The sequence below is a fragment of the Syngnathus leptorhynchus genome, unplaced genomic scaffold (assembly GCF_054491065.1).
Source record: "Syngnathus leptorhynchus isolate UIUO unplaced genomic scaffold, UIUO_Slep HiC_scaffold_35, whole genome shotgun sequence".
Classification (NCBI taxonomy): Eukaryota; Metazoa; Chordata; class Actinopteri; order Syngnathiformes; family Syngnathidae; genus Syngnathus; species Syngnathus leptorhynchus.
In genome coordinates, this window is record NW_028232002.1 from 512,389 (window position 1) to 528,098 (window position 15,710).

A 15,710-nucleotide genomic window follows, 5' to 3' on the forward strand; every position below is an offset into this window, starting at 1 on the left:
TACACTATATGGTTTAATGGAGCATTCTCTGACTCCACCACCAGCTCTGCCTCTGACTTGAGCTGCACCTCTGACTTCAGCACCGCCTCCAGCTCTGCCTCTGACTTCAGCTCCGCCTCCAGCTCTGCCTCTGACTTCAGCCTCACTTCCGCCTTTGACTGTGCCTACAGCTCCAGACCTGCTCTGCCTCTGCCTTCAGCTCCGCCTCCAGCTCCACACCAGTCTCTGACTTCAGCTCCACCTCCAACCCTGACTTCAGCTCTACCTCTGACTCCAGCTCCACACCAGTCTCTGACTTCAGCTCCACCTCTGACTCCAGCCCCACACCAGCTTTGCATCTGACTACAACTTCATCTCCACCTCTGACTTCAGTTCCACACCAGCTCTACCTCTGACTTCATTTCTGCCTCTGACTCCAGCTCTTCACCATCTCTGCCTCTGACTTCAGCCCCACTTCCGCCTCCAACTCCGCCGCCAGCTCCACACCAGTTTCTGACTTCAGCTCCGCCTCTGACTCCAGCTCCACACCAGTTCTGCATCTGACCACAACTTCAGTTCCATCTCTGACCACAGCTTCTCCTCCAACTCCAGCTCCACACCATCTCTGCCACTGACTTCAGCTTCGCCTTTAATTTCGGCACCACACCAAATCTGCCTCTGACTTCAGCTCCGCCTCTGACTTCAGCTCCGCCTACAGCTCCAGCTCCGCCACCAACACCTTTTCCATGATGACATATTTTCTTTGGTCCCACCGGGATTTGAACTCGGGTCGCTGGGGTGAGAGTCCAGAGCACTACCCACTATACCATGAAGACTTCACTAGTGTTGCAGGAAGGAATGTACACTATATGGTTTAATGGAGCATTCTCTGACTCCACCACCAGCTCTGCCTCTGACTTCAGCTCCACCTCTGACTTCAGCACCGCCTCCTGCTCTGCCTCTGACTTCAGCCCCACTTTCGCCTTTGACTCTGCCTCCAGCTCCACACCATTCTCCGACTTCAGCTCCACCTCAAACCCTGACTTCAGCTCTACCTCTGACTCCAGCTCCACACCAGTTTCACTTCAGCTCCACCTCTGACTCCAGCCCCACACCAGCTTTGCATCTGACTCCAATTTCATCTCCACCTCTGACTTTAGCTCCACACCAGCTCAACCTCTGACTTCATTTCTGCCTCTGACTCCAGCTCCACACCAGTCTCTGACTTCAGCTCCACCTCTGACTTCAGCTCCACACCAGCTCTGCCTCCAACTCCAGCCCCACACCAGCTTTGCATCTGACTCCTACTTCATCTCCGCCTCTGACTTCAGCTCCACACCAGCTCTACCTCTGACTTCATTTCTGCCTCTGACTCCAGCTCTACACCATCTCTGCCTCTGACTTAGCCGGGATTTGAACTCGGGTCGCTGGGGTGAGAGTCCAGAGCACTATCCACTATACCATGAAGACTTCACTAGTGTTGCAGGGAAGGAATGTACACTATATGGTTTAATGGAGCATTCTCTGACTCCACCACCAGCTCTGCCTCTGACTTGAGCTGCATCTCTGACTTCAGCACCGCCTCCAGCTCTGCCTCTGACTTCAGCTCCGCCTCCAGCTCTGCCTCTGACTTTAGCCCCACTTCCGCCTTTGACTGTGCCTCCAGCTCCAGACCTGCTCTGCCTCTGCCTTCAGCTCCGCCTCCAGCTCCACACCAGTCTCTGACTTCAGCTCCACCTCCAACCCTGACTTCAGCTCTACCTCTACCTCTGACTCCAGCTCCACACCAGTCTCTGACTTCAGCTCCACCTCTGACTCCAGCCCCACACCAGCTTTGCATCTGACTCCAACTTCATCTCCGCCTCTGACTTCAGCTCCACACCAGCTCTACCTCTGACTTCATTTCTGCCTCTGACTCCAGCTCTACACCATCTCTGCCTCTGACTTCAGCCCCACTTCCGCCTCCAACTCCGCCGCCAGCTCCACACCAGTTTCTGACTTCAGCTCCGCCTCTGACTCCAGCTCCACACCAGTTCTGCATCTGACCACAACTTCAGTTCCATCTCTGACTACAGCTTCTCCTCCAACTCCAGTTCCACACCATCTCTGCCACTGACTTCAGCTCCGCTTCCAATTCTGGCGCCACACCAAATCTGCCTCTGACTTCAGGTCCGCCTCTGACTTCAGCTCCGCCTACAGCTCCAGCTCCGCCTCCAACACCTTTTCCATGATGACATATTTTCTTTGGTCCCACCGGGATTTGAACTCGGGTCGCTGGGGTGAGAGTCCAGAGCACTATCCACTATACCATTAAGACTTCACTAGTGTTGCAGGGAAGGAATGTACACTATATGGTTTAATGGAGCATTCTCTGACTCCACCACCAGTTCTGCCTCTGACTTCAGCTCCACCTCTGACTTCAGCACCGCCTCCAGCTCTGCCTCTGACTTCAGCTCCGCCTCCAGCTCTGCCTCTGACTTCAGCCCCACTTCCGCCTTTGACTCTGCCTCCAGCTCCAGACCTGCTCTGCCTCTGCCTTCAGCTCCGCCTCCAGCTCCACACCAGTCTCTGACATCAGCTCCACCTCCAACCCTGACTTCAGCTGTACCTCTGACTCCAGCTCCACACCAGTCTCTGACTTCAGCTCCACCTCTGACTTCAGCTCCACACAAGCTCTGCCTCCAACTCCAGCCCCACACCAGCTTTGCATCTGACTCCTATTTCATCTCCGCCTCTGACTTCAGCTCCACACCAGCTCTACCTCTGACTTCATTTCTGCCTCTGACTCCAGCTCTACACCATCTCTGCCTCTGACTTCAGCCGGGATTTGAACTCGGGTCGCTGGGGTGAGAGTCCAGAGCACTATCCACTATACCATGAAGACTTCACTAGTGTTGCAGGGAAGGAATGTACACTATATGTTTTAATGGAGCATTCTCTGACTCCACCACCAGCTCTGCCTCTGACTTGAGCTCCACCTCTGACTTCAGCACCGCCTCCAGCTCTGCCTCTGACTTCAGCTCCGCCTCCAGCTCTGCCTCTGACTTCAGCCCCACTTCCGCCTTTGACTCTGCCTCCAGCTCCATACCTGCTCTGCCTCTGCCTTCAGCTCCGCCTCCAGCTCCACACCAGTCTCCGACTTCAGCTCCACCTCCAACCCTGACTTCAGCTCTACCTCTGACTCCAGCTCCACACCAGTCTCACTTCAGCTCCACCTCTGACACCAGCCCCACACCAGATTTGCATCTGACTCCAACTTCATCTCCGCCTCTGACCTCAGCTCCACACCAGCTCTACCTCTGACTACATGTCTGCCTCTGACTCCAGCTCTACACCATCTCTGCCTCTGACTTCAGCCCCACTTCCGCCTCCAACTCCGCCGCCAGCTCCACACCAGTTTCTGACTTCAGCTCCGCCTCTGACTCCAGCTCCACACCAGTTCTGCATCTGACCACAACTTCAGTTCCATCTCACACTACAGCTCCTCCTCCAGTTCCACACCATCTCTGCCACTTACTTCAGCTCCGCTTCCAATTCCGGCGCCACACCAAATCTGCCTCTGACTTCAGCTCCGCCTACAGCTCCAGCTCCGCCTCCAACACCTTTTCCATGATGACATATTTTCTTTGGTCCCACCGGGATTTGAACTCGGGTCGCTGGGGTGAGAGTCCAGAGCACTATCCACTATACCATTAAGACTTCACTAGTGTTGCAGGGAAGGAATGTACACTATATGGTTTAATGGAGCATTCTCTGACTCCACCACCAACTCTGCCTCTGACTTCAGCTCCACCTCTGACTTCAGCACCGCCTCCAGCTCTGCCTCTGACTTCAGCTCCGCCTCCAGCTCTGCCTCTGACTTCAGCCCCACTTCCGCCTTTGACTCTGCCTCCAGCTCCAGACTTGCTCTGCCTCTGCCTTCAGCTCCGCCTCCAGCTCCACACCAGTCTCTGACATCAGTTCCACCTCCAACCCTGACTTCAGCTCTACCTCTGACTCCAGCTCCACACCAATCTCACTTCAGCTCCACCTCTGACTCCAGCCCCACACCAGCTTTGCATCTGACTCCAACTTCATCTCCGCCACTGACTTCAGCTCCACACCAGCTCTACCTCTGACTTCATTTCTGCCTCTGACTCCAGCTCTACACCATCTCTGCCTCTGACTTCAGCCCCACTTCCGCCTCCAACTCCTCCGCCAGCTCCACACCAGTTTCTGACTTCAGCTCCACCTCTGACTCCAGCTCCACACCAGTTCTCCATCTGACTTCAACTTCAGTTCGATCTCACACTACAGCTCCTCCTCCAACTCCAGTTCCACACCATCTCTGCCACTGACTTCAGCTCCGCTTCCAATTCCGGCGCAACACCAAATCTGCCTCTGACTTCAGGTCCGCCTCTGACTTCAGCTCCGCCTACAGCTCCAGCTCCGCCTCCAACACCTTTTCCATGATGACATATTTTCTTTGGTCCCACCGGGATTTGAACTCGGGTCGCTGGGGTGAGAGTCCAGAGCACTATCCACTATACCATTAAGACTTCACTAGTGTTGCAGGGAAGGAATGTACACTATATGGTTTAATGGAGCATTCTCTGACCACCACCAGCTCTGCCTCTGACTTCAGCTCCACCTCTGACTTCAGCACCGCCTCCAGCTCTGCCTCTGACTTCAGCTCCGCCTCCAGCTCTGCCTCTGACTTCAGCCCCACTTCCGCCTTTGACTCTGCCTCCAGCTCCAGACCTGCTCTGCCTCTGCCTTCAGCTCCGCCTCCAGCTCCACACCAGTCTCTGACATCAGCTCCACCTCCAACCCTGACTTCAGCTCTACCTCTGACTCCAGCTCCACACCAGTCTCTGACTTCAGCTTCACCTCTGACTTCAGCTCCACACCAGCTCTGCCTCCAACTCCAGCCCCACACCAGCTTTGCATCTGACTCCTACTTCATCTCCGCCTCTGACTTCAGCTCCACACCAGCTCTACCTCTGACTTAATTTCTGCCTCTGACTCCAGCTCTACACCATCTCTGCCTCTGACTTCAGCCGGGATTTGAACTCGGGTCGCTGGGGTGAGAGTCCAGAGCACTATCCACTATACCATGAAGACGTCACTTGTGTTGCAGGGAAGGAATGTACACTATATGGTTTAATGGAGCATTCTCTGACTCCACCACCAGCTCTGCCTCTGACTTGAGCTGCACCTCTGACTTAAGCTCCGCCTCCAGCTCTGCCTCTGACTTCAGCCCCACTTCCGCCTTTGACTGTGCCTCCAGCTCAAGACCTGCTCTGCCTCTGCCTTCAGCTCCACCTCCAGCTCCACACCAGTCTCTGACTTCAGCTCCACCTCCAACCCTGACTTCAGCTCTACCTCTACCTCTGACTCCAGCTCCACACCAGTCTCTGACTCCAGCTCCACCTCTGACTCCAGCCCCACACCAGCTTTGCATCTGACTCCAACTTCATCTCCGCCTCTGACTTCAGCTCCACACCAGCTCTACCTCTGACTTCATTTCTGCCTCTGACTCCAGCTCTACACCATCTCTGCCTCTGACTTCAGCCGGGATTTGAACTCGGGTCGCTGGGGTGAGAGTCCAGAGCACTATCCACTATACCATGAAGACTTCACTAGTGTTGCAGGGAAGGAATGTACACTATATGGTTTAATGGAGCATTCTCTGACTCCACCACCAGCTCTGCCTCTGACTTGAGCTCCACCTCTGACTTCAGCACCGCCTCCAGCTCTGCCTCTGACTTCAGCTCCGCCTCCAGCTCTGCCTCTGACTTCAGCCCCACTTCCGCCTTTGACTCTGCCTCCAGCTCCAGACCTGCTCTGCCTCTGCCTTCAGCTCCGCCTCCAGCTCCACACCAGTCTCCGACTTCAGCTCCACCTCCAACCCTGACTTCAGCTCTGACTCCAGCTCCACACCAGTCTCACTTCAGCTCCACCTCTGACACCAGCCCCACACCAGATTTGCATCTGACTCCAACTTCATCTCCGCCTCTGACCTCAGCTCCACACCAGCTCTACCTCTGACTTCATGTCTGCCTCTGACTCCAGCTCTACACCATCTCTGCCTCTGACTTCAGCCCCACTTCCGCCTCCAACTCCGCCGCCAGCTCCACACCAGTTTCTGACTTCAGCTCCTCCTCTGACTCCAGCTCCACACCAGTTCTGCATCTGACCACAAATTCAGTTCCATCTCACACTACAGCGCCTCCTCCAACTCCAGTTCCACACCATCTCTGCCACTTACTTCACCTCCGCTTCCAATTCCGGCGCCACACCAAATCTGCCTCTGACTTCAGGTCCGCCTCTGACTTCAGCTCCGCCTACAGCTCCAGCTTCGCCTCCAACACCTTTTCCATGATGACATATTTTCTTTGGTCCCACCGGGATTTGAACTCGGGTCGCTGGGGTGAGAGTCCAGAGCACTATCCACTATACCATTAAGACTTCACTAGTGTTGCAGGGAAGGAATGTACACTATATGGTTTAATGGAGCATTCTCTGACTCCACCACCAACTCTGCCTCTGACTTCAGCTCCACCTCTGACTTCAGCACCGCCTCCAGCTCTGCCTCTGACTTCAGCTCCGCCTCCAGCTCTTTCTCTGACTTCAGCCCCACTTCCGCCTTTGACTCTGCCTCCAGCTCCAGACTTGCTCTGCCTCTGCCTTCAGCTCCGCCTCCAGCTCCACACCAGTCTCTGACATCAGTTCCACCTCCAACCCTGACTTCAGCTCTACCTCTGACTCCAGCTCCACACCAGTCTCACTTCAGCTCCACCTCTGACTCCAGCCCCACACCAGCTTTGCATCTGACTCCAACCCCACACCAGCTTTGCATCTGACTCCTACTTCATCTCCGCCTCTGACTTCAGCTCCACACCAGCTCTACTTCTGACTTAATTTCTGCCTCTGACTCCAGCTCTACACCATCTCTGCCTCTGACTTCAGCCGGGATTTGAACTCTGGTCGCTGGGGTGAGAGTCCAGAGCACTATCCACTATACCATGAAGACTTCACTTGTGTTGCAGGGAAGGAATGTACACTATATGGTTTAATGGAGCATTCTCTGACTCCACCACCAGCTCTGCCTCTGACTTGAGCTGCACCTCTGACTTCAGCACCGCCTCCAGCTCTGCCTCTGACTTCAGCTCCGCCTCCAGCTCTGCCTCTGACTTCAGCCCCACTTCCGCCTTTGACTGTGCCTCCAGCTCAAGACCTGCTCTGCCTCTGCCTTCAGCTCCGCCTCCAGCTCCACACCTGTCTCTGACTTCAGCTCCACCTCCAACCCTGACTTCAGCTCTACCTCTACCTCTGACTCCAGCTCCACACCAGTCTCTGACTCCAGCTCCACCTCTGACTCCAGCCCCACACCAGCTTTGCATCTGACTCCAACTTCATCTCCGCCTCTGACTTCAGCTCCACACCAGCTCTACCTCTGACTTCATTTCTGCCTCTGACTCCAGCTCTACACCATCTCTGCCTCTGACTTCAGCCCCACTTCCGCCTCCAACTCCGCCGCCAGCTCCACACCAGTTTCTGACTTCAGCTCCGCCTCTGACTCCAGCTCCACACCAGTTCTGCATCTGACCACAACTTCAGTTCCATCTCTGACTACAGCTTCTCCTCCAACTCCAGCTCCACACCATCTCTGCCACTGACTTCAGCTCCGCCTTCAATTTCGGCACCACACCAAATCTGCCTCTGACTTCAGCTCCGCCTCTGACTTGAGCTCCGCCTACAGCTCCAGCTCCGCCACCAACGCCTTTTCCATGATGACATATTTTCTTTGGTCCCACCGGGATTTGAACTCGGGTCGCTGGGGTGAGAGTCCAGAGCACTACCCACTATACCATGAAGACTTCACTAGTGTTGCAGGGAAGGAATGTACACTATATGGTTTAATGGAGCATTCTCTGACTCCACCACCAGCTCTGCCTCTGACTTCAGCTCCACCTCTGACTTCAGCACCGCCTCCAGCTCTGCCTCTGACTTCAGCTCCGCCTCCAGCTCTGCCTCTGACTTCAGCCCCACTTCCGCCTTTGACTCTGCCTCCAGCTCCAGACCTGCTCTGCCTCTGCCTTCAGCTCCGCCTCCAGCTCCACACCAGTCTCTGACATCAGCTCCACCTCCAACCCTGACTTCAGCTCTACCTCTGACTCCAGCTCCACACCAGTCTCTGACTTCAGCTCCACCTCTGACTTCAGCTCCACACCAGCTCTGCCTCCAACTCCAGCCCCACACCAGCTTTGCATCTGACTCCTACTTCATCGCCTCTGACTTCAGCTCCACACCAGCTCTACCTCTGACTTCATTTCTGCCTCTGACTCCAGCTCTACACCATCTCTGCCTCTGACTTCAGCCGGGATTTGAACTCGGGTCGCTGGGGTGAGAGTCCAGAGCACTATCCACTATACCATGAAGACTTCACTAGTGTTGCAGGGAAGGAATGTACACTATATGGTTTAATGGAGCATTCTCTGACTCCACCACCAGCTCTGCCTCTGACTTGAGCTGCATCTCTGACTTCAGCACCGCCTCCAGCTCTGCCTCTGACTTCAGCTCCGCCTCCAGCTCTGCCTCTGACTTCAGCCCCACTTCCGCCTTTGACTGTGCCACAACTTCAGTTCCATCTCTGACTACAGCTTCTCCTTTAGCTCCAGCTCCGCCACCAACGCCTTTTCCATGATGACATATTTTCTTTGGTCCCACCGGGATTTGAACTCGGGTCGCTGGGGTGAGAGTCCAGAGCACTATCCACTATACCATGAAGACTTCACTAGTGTTGCAGGGAAGGAATGTACACTATATGGTTTAATGGAGCATTCTCTGACTCCACCACCAGCTCTGCCTCTGACTTCAGCTCCACCTCTGACTTCAGCACTGCCTCCAGCTCTGCCTCTGACTTCAGCCCCACTTCCGCCTTTGACTCTGCCTCCAGCTCCAGACTTGCTCTGCGTCTGCCTTCAGCTCCGCCTCCAGCTCCACACCAGTCTCCGACTTCAGCTCCACCTCCAATCCTGACTTCAGCTCTACCTCTGACTCCAGCTCCACACCAGTCTCACTTCAGCTCCACCTCTGACTCCAGCCCCACACCAGATTTGCATCTGACTCCAACTTCATCTCCGCCTCTGACTACAGTTCCACACCAGCTCTACCTCTGACTTCATTTCTGCCTCTGACTCCAGCTCTACACCATCTCTGCCTCTGACTTCAGCCCCACTTCCGCCTTCAACTCCGCCGCCAGCTCCACACCAGTTTCTGACTTCAGCTCCACCTCTGACTCCAGCTCCACACCAGTTTCTGACTTCAGCTCCACCTCTGACTCCAGCTCCACACCAGTTCTGCATCTGACTTCAACTTCAGTTCCATCTCACACTACAGCTTCTCCTCCAACTCCAGTTCCACACCATCTCTGCCACTGACTTCAGCTCCGCTTCCAATTCCGGCGCCACACCAAATCTGCCTCTGACTTCAGGTCCGCCTCTGACTTCAGCTCCGCCTACAGCTCCAGCTCCGCCTCCAACACCTTTTCCATGATGACATATTTTCTTTGGTCCCACCGGGATTTGAACTCGGGTCGCTGGGGTGAGAGTCCAGAGCACTATCCACTATACCATTAACACTTCACTAGTGTTGCAGGGAAGGAATGTACACTATATGGTTTAATGGAGCATTCTCTGACTCCACCACCAGCTCTGCCTCTGACTTCAGCTCCACCTCTGACTTCAGCACCGCCTCCAGCTCTGCCTCTGACTTCAGCTCCGCCTCCAGCTCTGCCTCTGACTTCAGCCCCACTTCCGCCTTTGACTCTGCCTCCAGCTCCAGACCTGCTCTGCCTCTGCCTTCAGCTCCGCCTCCAGCTCCACACCAGTCTCTGACATCAGCTCCACCTCCAACCCTGACTTCAGCTCTACCTCTGACTCCAGCTCCACACCAGTCTCTGACTTCAGCTCCACCTCTGACTTCAGCTCCACAACAGCTCTGCCTCCAACTCCAGCCCCACACCAGCTTTGCATCTGACTCCTACTTCATCTCCGCCTCTGACTTCAGCTCCACACCAGCTCTACCTCTGACTTCATTTCTGCCTCTGACTCCAGCTCTACACCATCTCTGCCTCTGACTTCAGCCGGGATTTGAACTCGGGTCGCTGGGGTGAGAGTCCAGAGCACTATCCACTATACCATGAAGACTTCACTAGTGTTGCAGGGAAGGAATGTACACTATATGGTTTAATGGAGCATTCTCTGACTCCACCACCAGCTCTGCCTCTGACTTCAGCTCCACCTCTGACTTCAGCACCGCCTCCAGCTCTGCCTCTGACTTCAGCTCCGCCTCCAGCTCTGCCTCTGACTTCAGCCCCACTTCCGCCTTTGACTCTGCCTCCAGCTCCAGACCTGCTCTGCCTCTGCCTTCAGCTCCGCCTCCAGCTCCACACCAGTCTCTGACATCAGTCTCTGACATCAGCTCCACCTCCAACCCTGACTTCAGCTCTACCTCTGACTCCAGCTCCACACCAGTCTCTGACTTCAGCTCCACCTCTGACTTCAGCTCCACACCAGCTCTGCCTCCAACTCCAGCCCCACACCAGCTTTGCATCTGACTCCTACTTCATCGCCTCTGACTTCAGCTCCACACCAGCTCTACCTCTGACTTCATTTCTGCCTCTGACTCCAGCTCTACACCATCTCTGCCTCTGACTTCAGCCGGGATTTGAACTCGGGTCGCTGGGGTGAGAGTCCAGAGCACTATCCACTATACCATGAAGACTTCACTAGTGTTGCAGGGAAGGAATGTACACTATATGGTTTAATGGAGCATTCTCTGACTCCACCACCAGCTCTGCCTCTGACTTGAGCTGCATCTCTGACTTCAGCACCGCCTCCAGCTCTGCCTCTGACTTCAGCTCCGCCTCCAGCTCTGCCTCTGACTTCAGCCCCACTTCCGCCTTTGACTGTGCCACAACTTCAGTTCCATCTCTGACTACAGCTTCTCCTTTAGCTCCAGCTCCGCCACCAACGCCTTTTCCATGATGACATATTTTCTTTGGTCCCACCGGGATTTGAACTCGGGTCGCTGGGGTGAGAGTCCAGAGCACTATCCACTATACCATGAAGACTTCACTAGTGTTGCAGGGAAGGAATGTACACTATATGGTTTAATGGAGCATTCTCTGACTCCACCACCAGCTCTGCCTCTGACTTCAGCTCCACCTCTGACTTCAGCACTGCCTCCAGCTCTGCCTCTGACTTCAGCCCCACTTCCGCCTTTGACTCTGCCTCCAGCTCCAGACTTGCTCTGCGTCTGCCTTCAGCTCCGCCTCCAGCTCCACACCAGTCTCCGACTTCAGCTCCACCTCCAATCCTGACTTCAGCTCTACCTCTGACTCCAGCTCCACACCAGTCTCACTTCAGCTCCACCTCTGACTCCAGCCCCACACCAGATTTGCATCTGACTCCAACTTCATCTCCGCCTCTGACTACAGTTCCACACCAGCTCTACCTCTGACTTCATTTCTGCCTCTGACTCCAGCTCTACACCATCTCTGCCTCTGACTTCAGCCCCACTTCCGCCTTCAACTCCGCCGCCAGCTCCACACCAGTTTCTGACTTCAGCTCCACCTCTGACTCCAGCTCCACACCAGTTCTGCATCTGACTTCAACTTCAGTTCCATCTCACACTACAGCTTCTCCTCCAACTCCAGTTCCACACCATCTCTGCCACTGACTTCAGCTCCGCTTCCAATTCCGGCGCCACACCAAATCTGCCTCTGACTTCAGGTCCGCCTCTGACTTCAGCTCCGCCTACAGCTCCAGCTCCGCCTCCAACACCTTTTCCATGATGACATATTTTCTTTGGTCCCACCGGGATTTGAACTCGGGTCGCTAGGGTGAGAGTCCAGAGCACTATCCACTATACCATTAACACTTCACTAGTGTTGCAGGGAAGGAATGTACACTATATGGTTTAATGGAGCATTCTCTGACTCCACCACCAGCTCTGCCTCTGACTTCAGCTCCACCTCTGACTTCAGCACCGCCTCCAGCTCTGCCTCTGACTTCAGCTCCGCCTCCAGCTCTGCCTCTGACTTCAGCCCCACTTCCGCCTTTGACTCTGCCTCCAGCTCCAGACCTGCTCTGCCTCTGCCTTCAGCTCCGCCTCCAGCTCCACACCAGTCTCTGACATCAGCTCCACCTCCAACCCTGACTTCAGCTCTACCTCTGACTCCAGCTCCACACCAGTCTCTGACTTCAGCTCCACCTCTGACTTCAGCTCCACAACAGCTCTGCCTCCAACTCCAGCCCCACACCAGCTTTGCATCTGACTCCTACTTCATCTCCGCCTCTGACTTCAGCTCCACACCAGCTCTACCTCTGACTTCATTTCTGCCTCTGACTCCAGCTCTACACCATCTCTGCCTCTGACTTCAGCCGGGATTTGAACTCGGGTCGCTGGGGTGAGTCCAGAGCACTATCCACTATACCATGAAGACTTCACTAGTGTTGCAGGGAAGGAATGTACACTATATGGTTTAATGGAGCATTCTCTGACTCCACCACCAGCTCTGCCTCTGACTTCAGCTCCACCTCTGACTTCAGCTCCACCGCTGACTTCAGCTCCACACCAGCTCTGCCTCCAACTCCAGCCCCACACCAGCTTTGCATCTGACTCCTACTTCATCTCCGCCTCTGACTTCAGCTCCACACCAGCTCTACCTCTGACTTCATTTCTGCTTCTGACTCCAGCTCTACACCATCTCTGCCTCTGACTTCAGCCGGGATTTGAACTCGGGTCGCTGAGGTGAGAGTCCAGAGCACTATCCACTATACCAATAAGACTTCACTAGTGTTGCAGGGAAGGAATGTACACTATATGGTTTAATGGAGCATTCTCTGACTCCACCACCAGCTCTGCCTCTGACTTCAGCTCCACCTCTGACTTCAGCACCGCCTCCAGCTCTGCCTCTGACTTCAGCTCCGCCTCCAGCTCTGCCTCTGACTTCAGCCCCACTTCCGCCTTTGACTGTGCCTACAGCTCCAGACCTGCTCTGCCTCTGCCTTCAGCTCCGCCTCCAGCTCCACACCAGTCTCTGACTTCAGCTCCACCTCCAACCCTGACTTCAACTTTACCTCTGACTCCAGCTCCACACCAGTCTCTGACTTCAGCTCCACCTCTGACTCCAGCCCCACACCAGCTTTGCATCTGACTCCAACTTCATCTCCGCCTCTGACTTCAGCTGCACACCAGCTCTACCTCTGACTTCATTTCTGCCTCTGACTCCAGCTCTACACCATCTCTGCCTCTGACTTCAGCCCCACTTCCGCCTCCAACTCCGCCGCCAGCTCCACACCAGTTTCTGACTTCAGCTCCGCCTCTGACTCCAGCTCCACACCAGTTCTGCATCTGACCACAACTTCAGTTCCATCTCTGACTACAGCTTCTCCTCCAACTCCAGCTCCACACCATCTCTGCCACTGACTTCAGCTCCGCCTTCAATTTCGGCACCACACCAAATCTGCCTCTGACTTCAGCTCCGCCTCTGACTTCAGCTCCGCCTACAGCTCCAGCTCCGCCACCAACGCCTTTTCCATGATGACATATTTTCTTTGGTCCCACCGGGATTTGAACTCGGGTCGCTGGGGTGAGAGTCCAGAGCACTACCCACTATACCATGAAGACTTCACTAGTGTTGCAGGGAAGGAATGTACACTATATGGTTTAATGGAGCATTCTCTGACTCCACCACCAGCTCTGCCTCTGACTTCAGCTCCTCCTCTGACTTCAGCACCGCCTCCAGCTCTGCCTCTGACTTCAGCTCCGCCTCCAGCTCTGCCTCTGACTTCAGCCCCACTTCCGCCTTTGACTGTGCCTCCAGCTCCAGACCTGCTCTGCCTCTGCCTTCAGCTCCCCCTCCAGCTCCACACCAGTCTCTGACTTCAGCTCCACCTCCAACCCTGACTTCAGCTCTACCTCTGACTCCAGCTCCACACCAGTCTCTGACTTCAGCTCCACCTCTGACTTCAGCTCCACACAAGCTCTGCCTCCAACTCCAGCCCCACACCAGCTTTGCATCTGACTCCTACTTCATCTCCGCCTCTGACTTCAGCTCCACACCAGCTCTACCTCTGACTTCATTTCTGCCTCTGACTCCAGCTCTACACCATCTCTGCCTCTGACTTCAGCCGGGATTTGAACTCGGGTCGCTGGGGTGAGAGTCCAGAGCACTATCCACTATACCATGAAGACTTCACTAGTGTTGCAGGGAAGGAATGTACACTATATGGTTTAATGGAGCATTCTCTGACTCCACCACCAGCTCTGCCTCTGACTTGAGCTGCACCTCTGACTTCAGCACCGCCTCCAGCTCTGCCTCTGACTTCAGCTCCGCCTCCAGCTCTGCCTCTGACTTCAGCCCCACTTCCGCCTTTGATTGTGCCTACAGCTCCAGACCTGCTCTGCCTCTGCCTTCAGCTCCGCCTCCAGCTCCACACCAGTCTCCGACTTCAGCTCCACCTCCAACCCTGACTTCAGCTCTACCTCTGACTCCAGCTCCACACCAGTCTCACTTCAGCTCCACCTCTGACTCCAGCCCCACACCAGATTTGCATCTGACACCAACTTCATCTCCGCCTCTGACTTCAGCTCCACACCAGCTCTACCTCTGACTTCATGTCTGCCTCTGACTCCAGCTCTACACCATCTCTGCCTCTGACTTCAGCCCCACTTCCGCCTCACACTCCGCCGCCAGCTCCACACCAATTTCTGACTTCAGCTCTACCTCTGACTCCAGCTCCACACCAGTTCTGCATCTGACTTCAACTTCAGTTCCATCTCACACTACAGCTCCTCCTCCAGTTCCACACCATCTCTGCCACTTACTTCAGCTCCGCTTCCAATTCCGGCGCCACACCAAATCTGCCTCTGACTTCAGCTCCGCCTACAGCTCCAGCTCCGCCTCCAACACCTTTTCCATGATGACATATTTTCTTTGGTCCCACCGGGATTTGAACTCGGGTCGCTGGGGTGAGAGTCCAGAGCACTATCCACTATACCATTAAGACTTCACTAGTGTTGCAGGGAAGGAATGTACACTATATGGTTTAATGGAGCATTCTCTGACTCCACCACCAACTCTGCCTCTGACTTCAGCTCCACCTCTGACTTCAGCACCGCCTCCAGCTCTGCCTCTGACTTCAGCTCCGCCTCCAGCTCTGCCTCTGACTTCAGCCCCACTTCCGCCTTTGACTCTGCCTCCAGCTCCAGACTTGCTCTGCCTCTGCCTTCAGCTCCGCCTCCAGCTCCACACCAGTCTCTGACATCAGTTCCACCTCCAACCCTGACTTCAGCTCTACCTCTGACTCCAGCTCCACACCAATCTCACTTCAGCTCCACCTCTGACTCCAGCCCCACACCAGCTTTGCATCTGACTCCAACTTCATCTCCGCCACTGACTTCAGCTCCACACCAGCTCTACCTCTGACTTCATTTCTGCCTCTGACTCCAGCTCTACACCATCTCTGCCTCTGACTTTAGCCCCACTTCCGCCTCCAACTCCTCCGCCAGCTCCACACCAGTTTCTGACTTCAGCTCCACCTCTGACTCCAGCTCCACACCAGTTCTCCATCTGACTTCAACTTCAGTTCGATCTCACACTACAGCTCCTCCTCCAACTCCAGTTCCACACCATCTCTGCCACTGACTTCAGCTCCGCTTCCAATTCCGGCGCCACA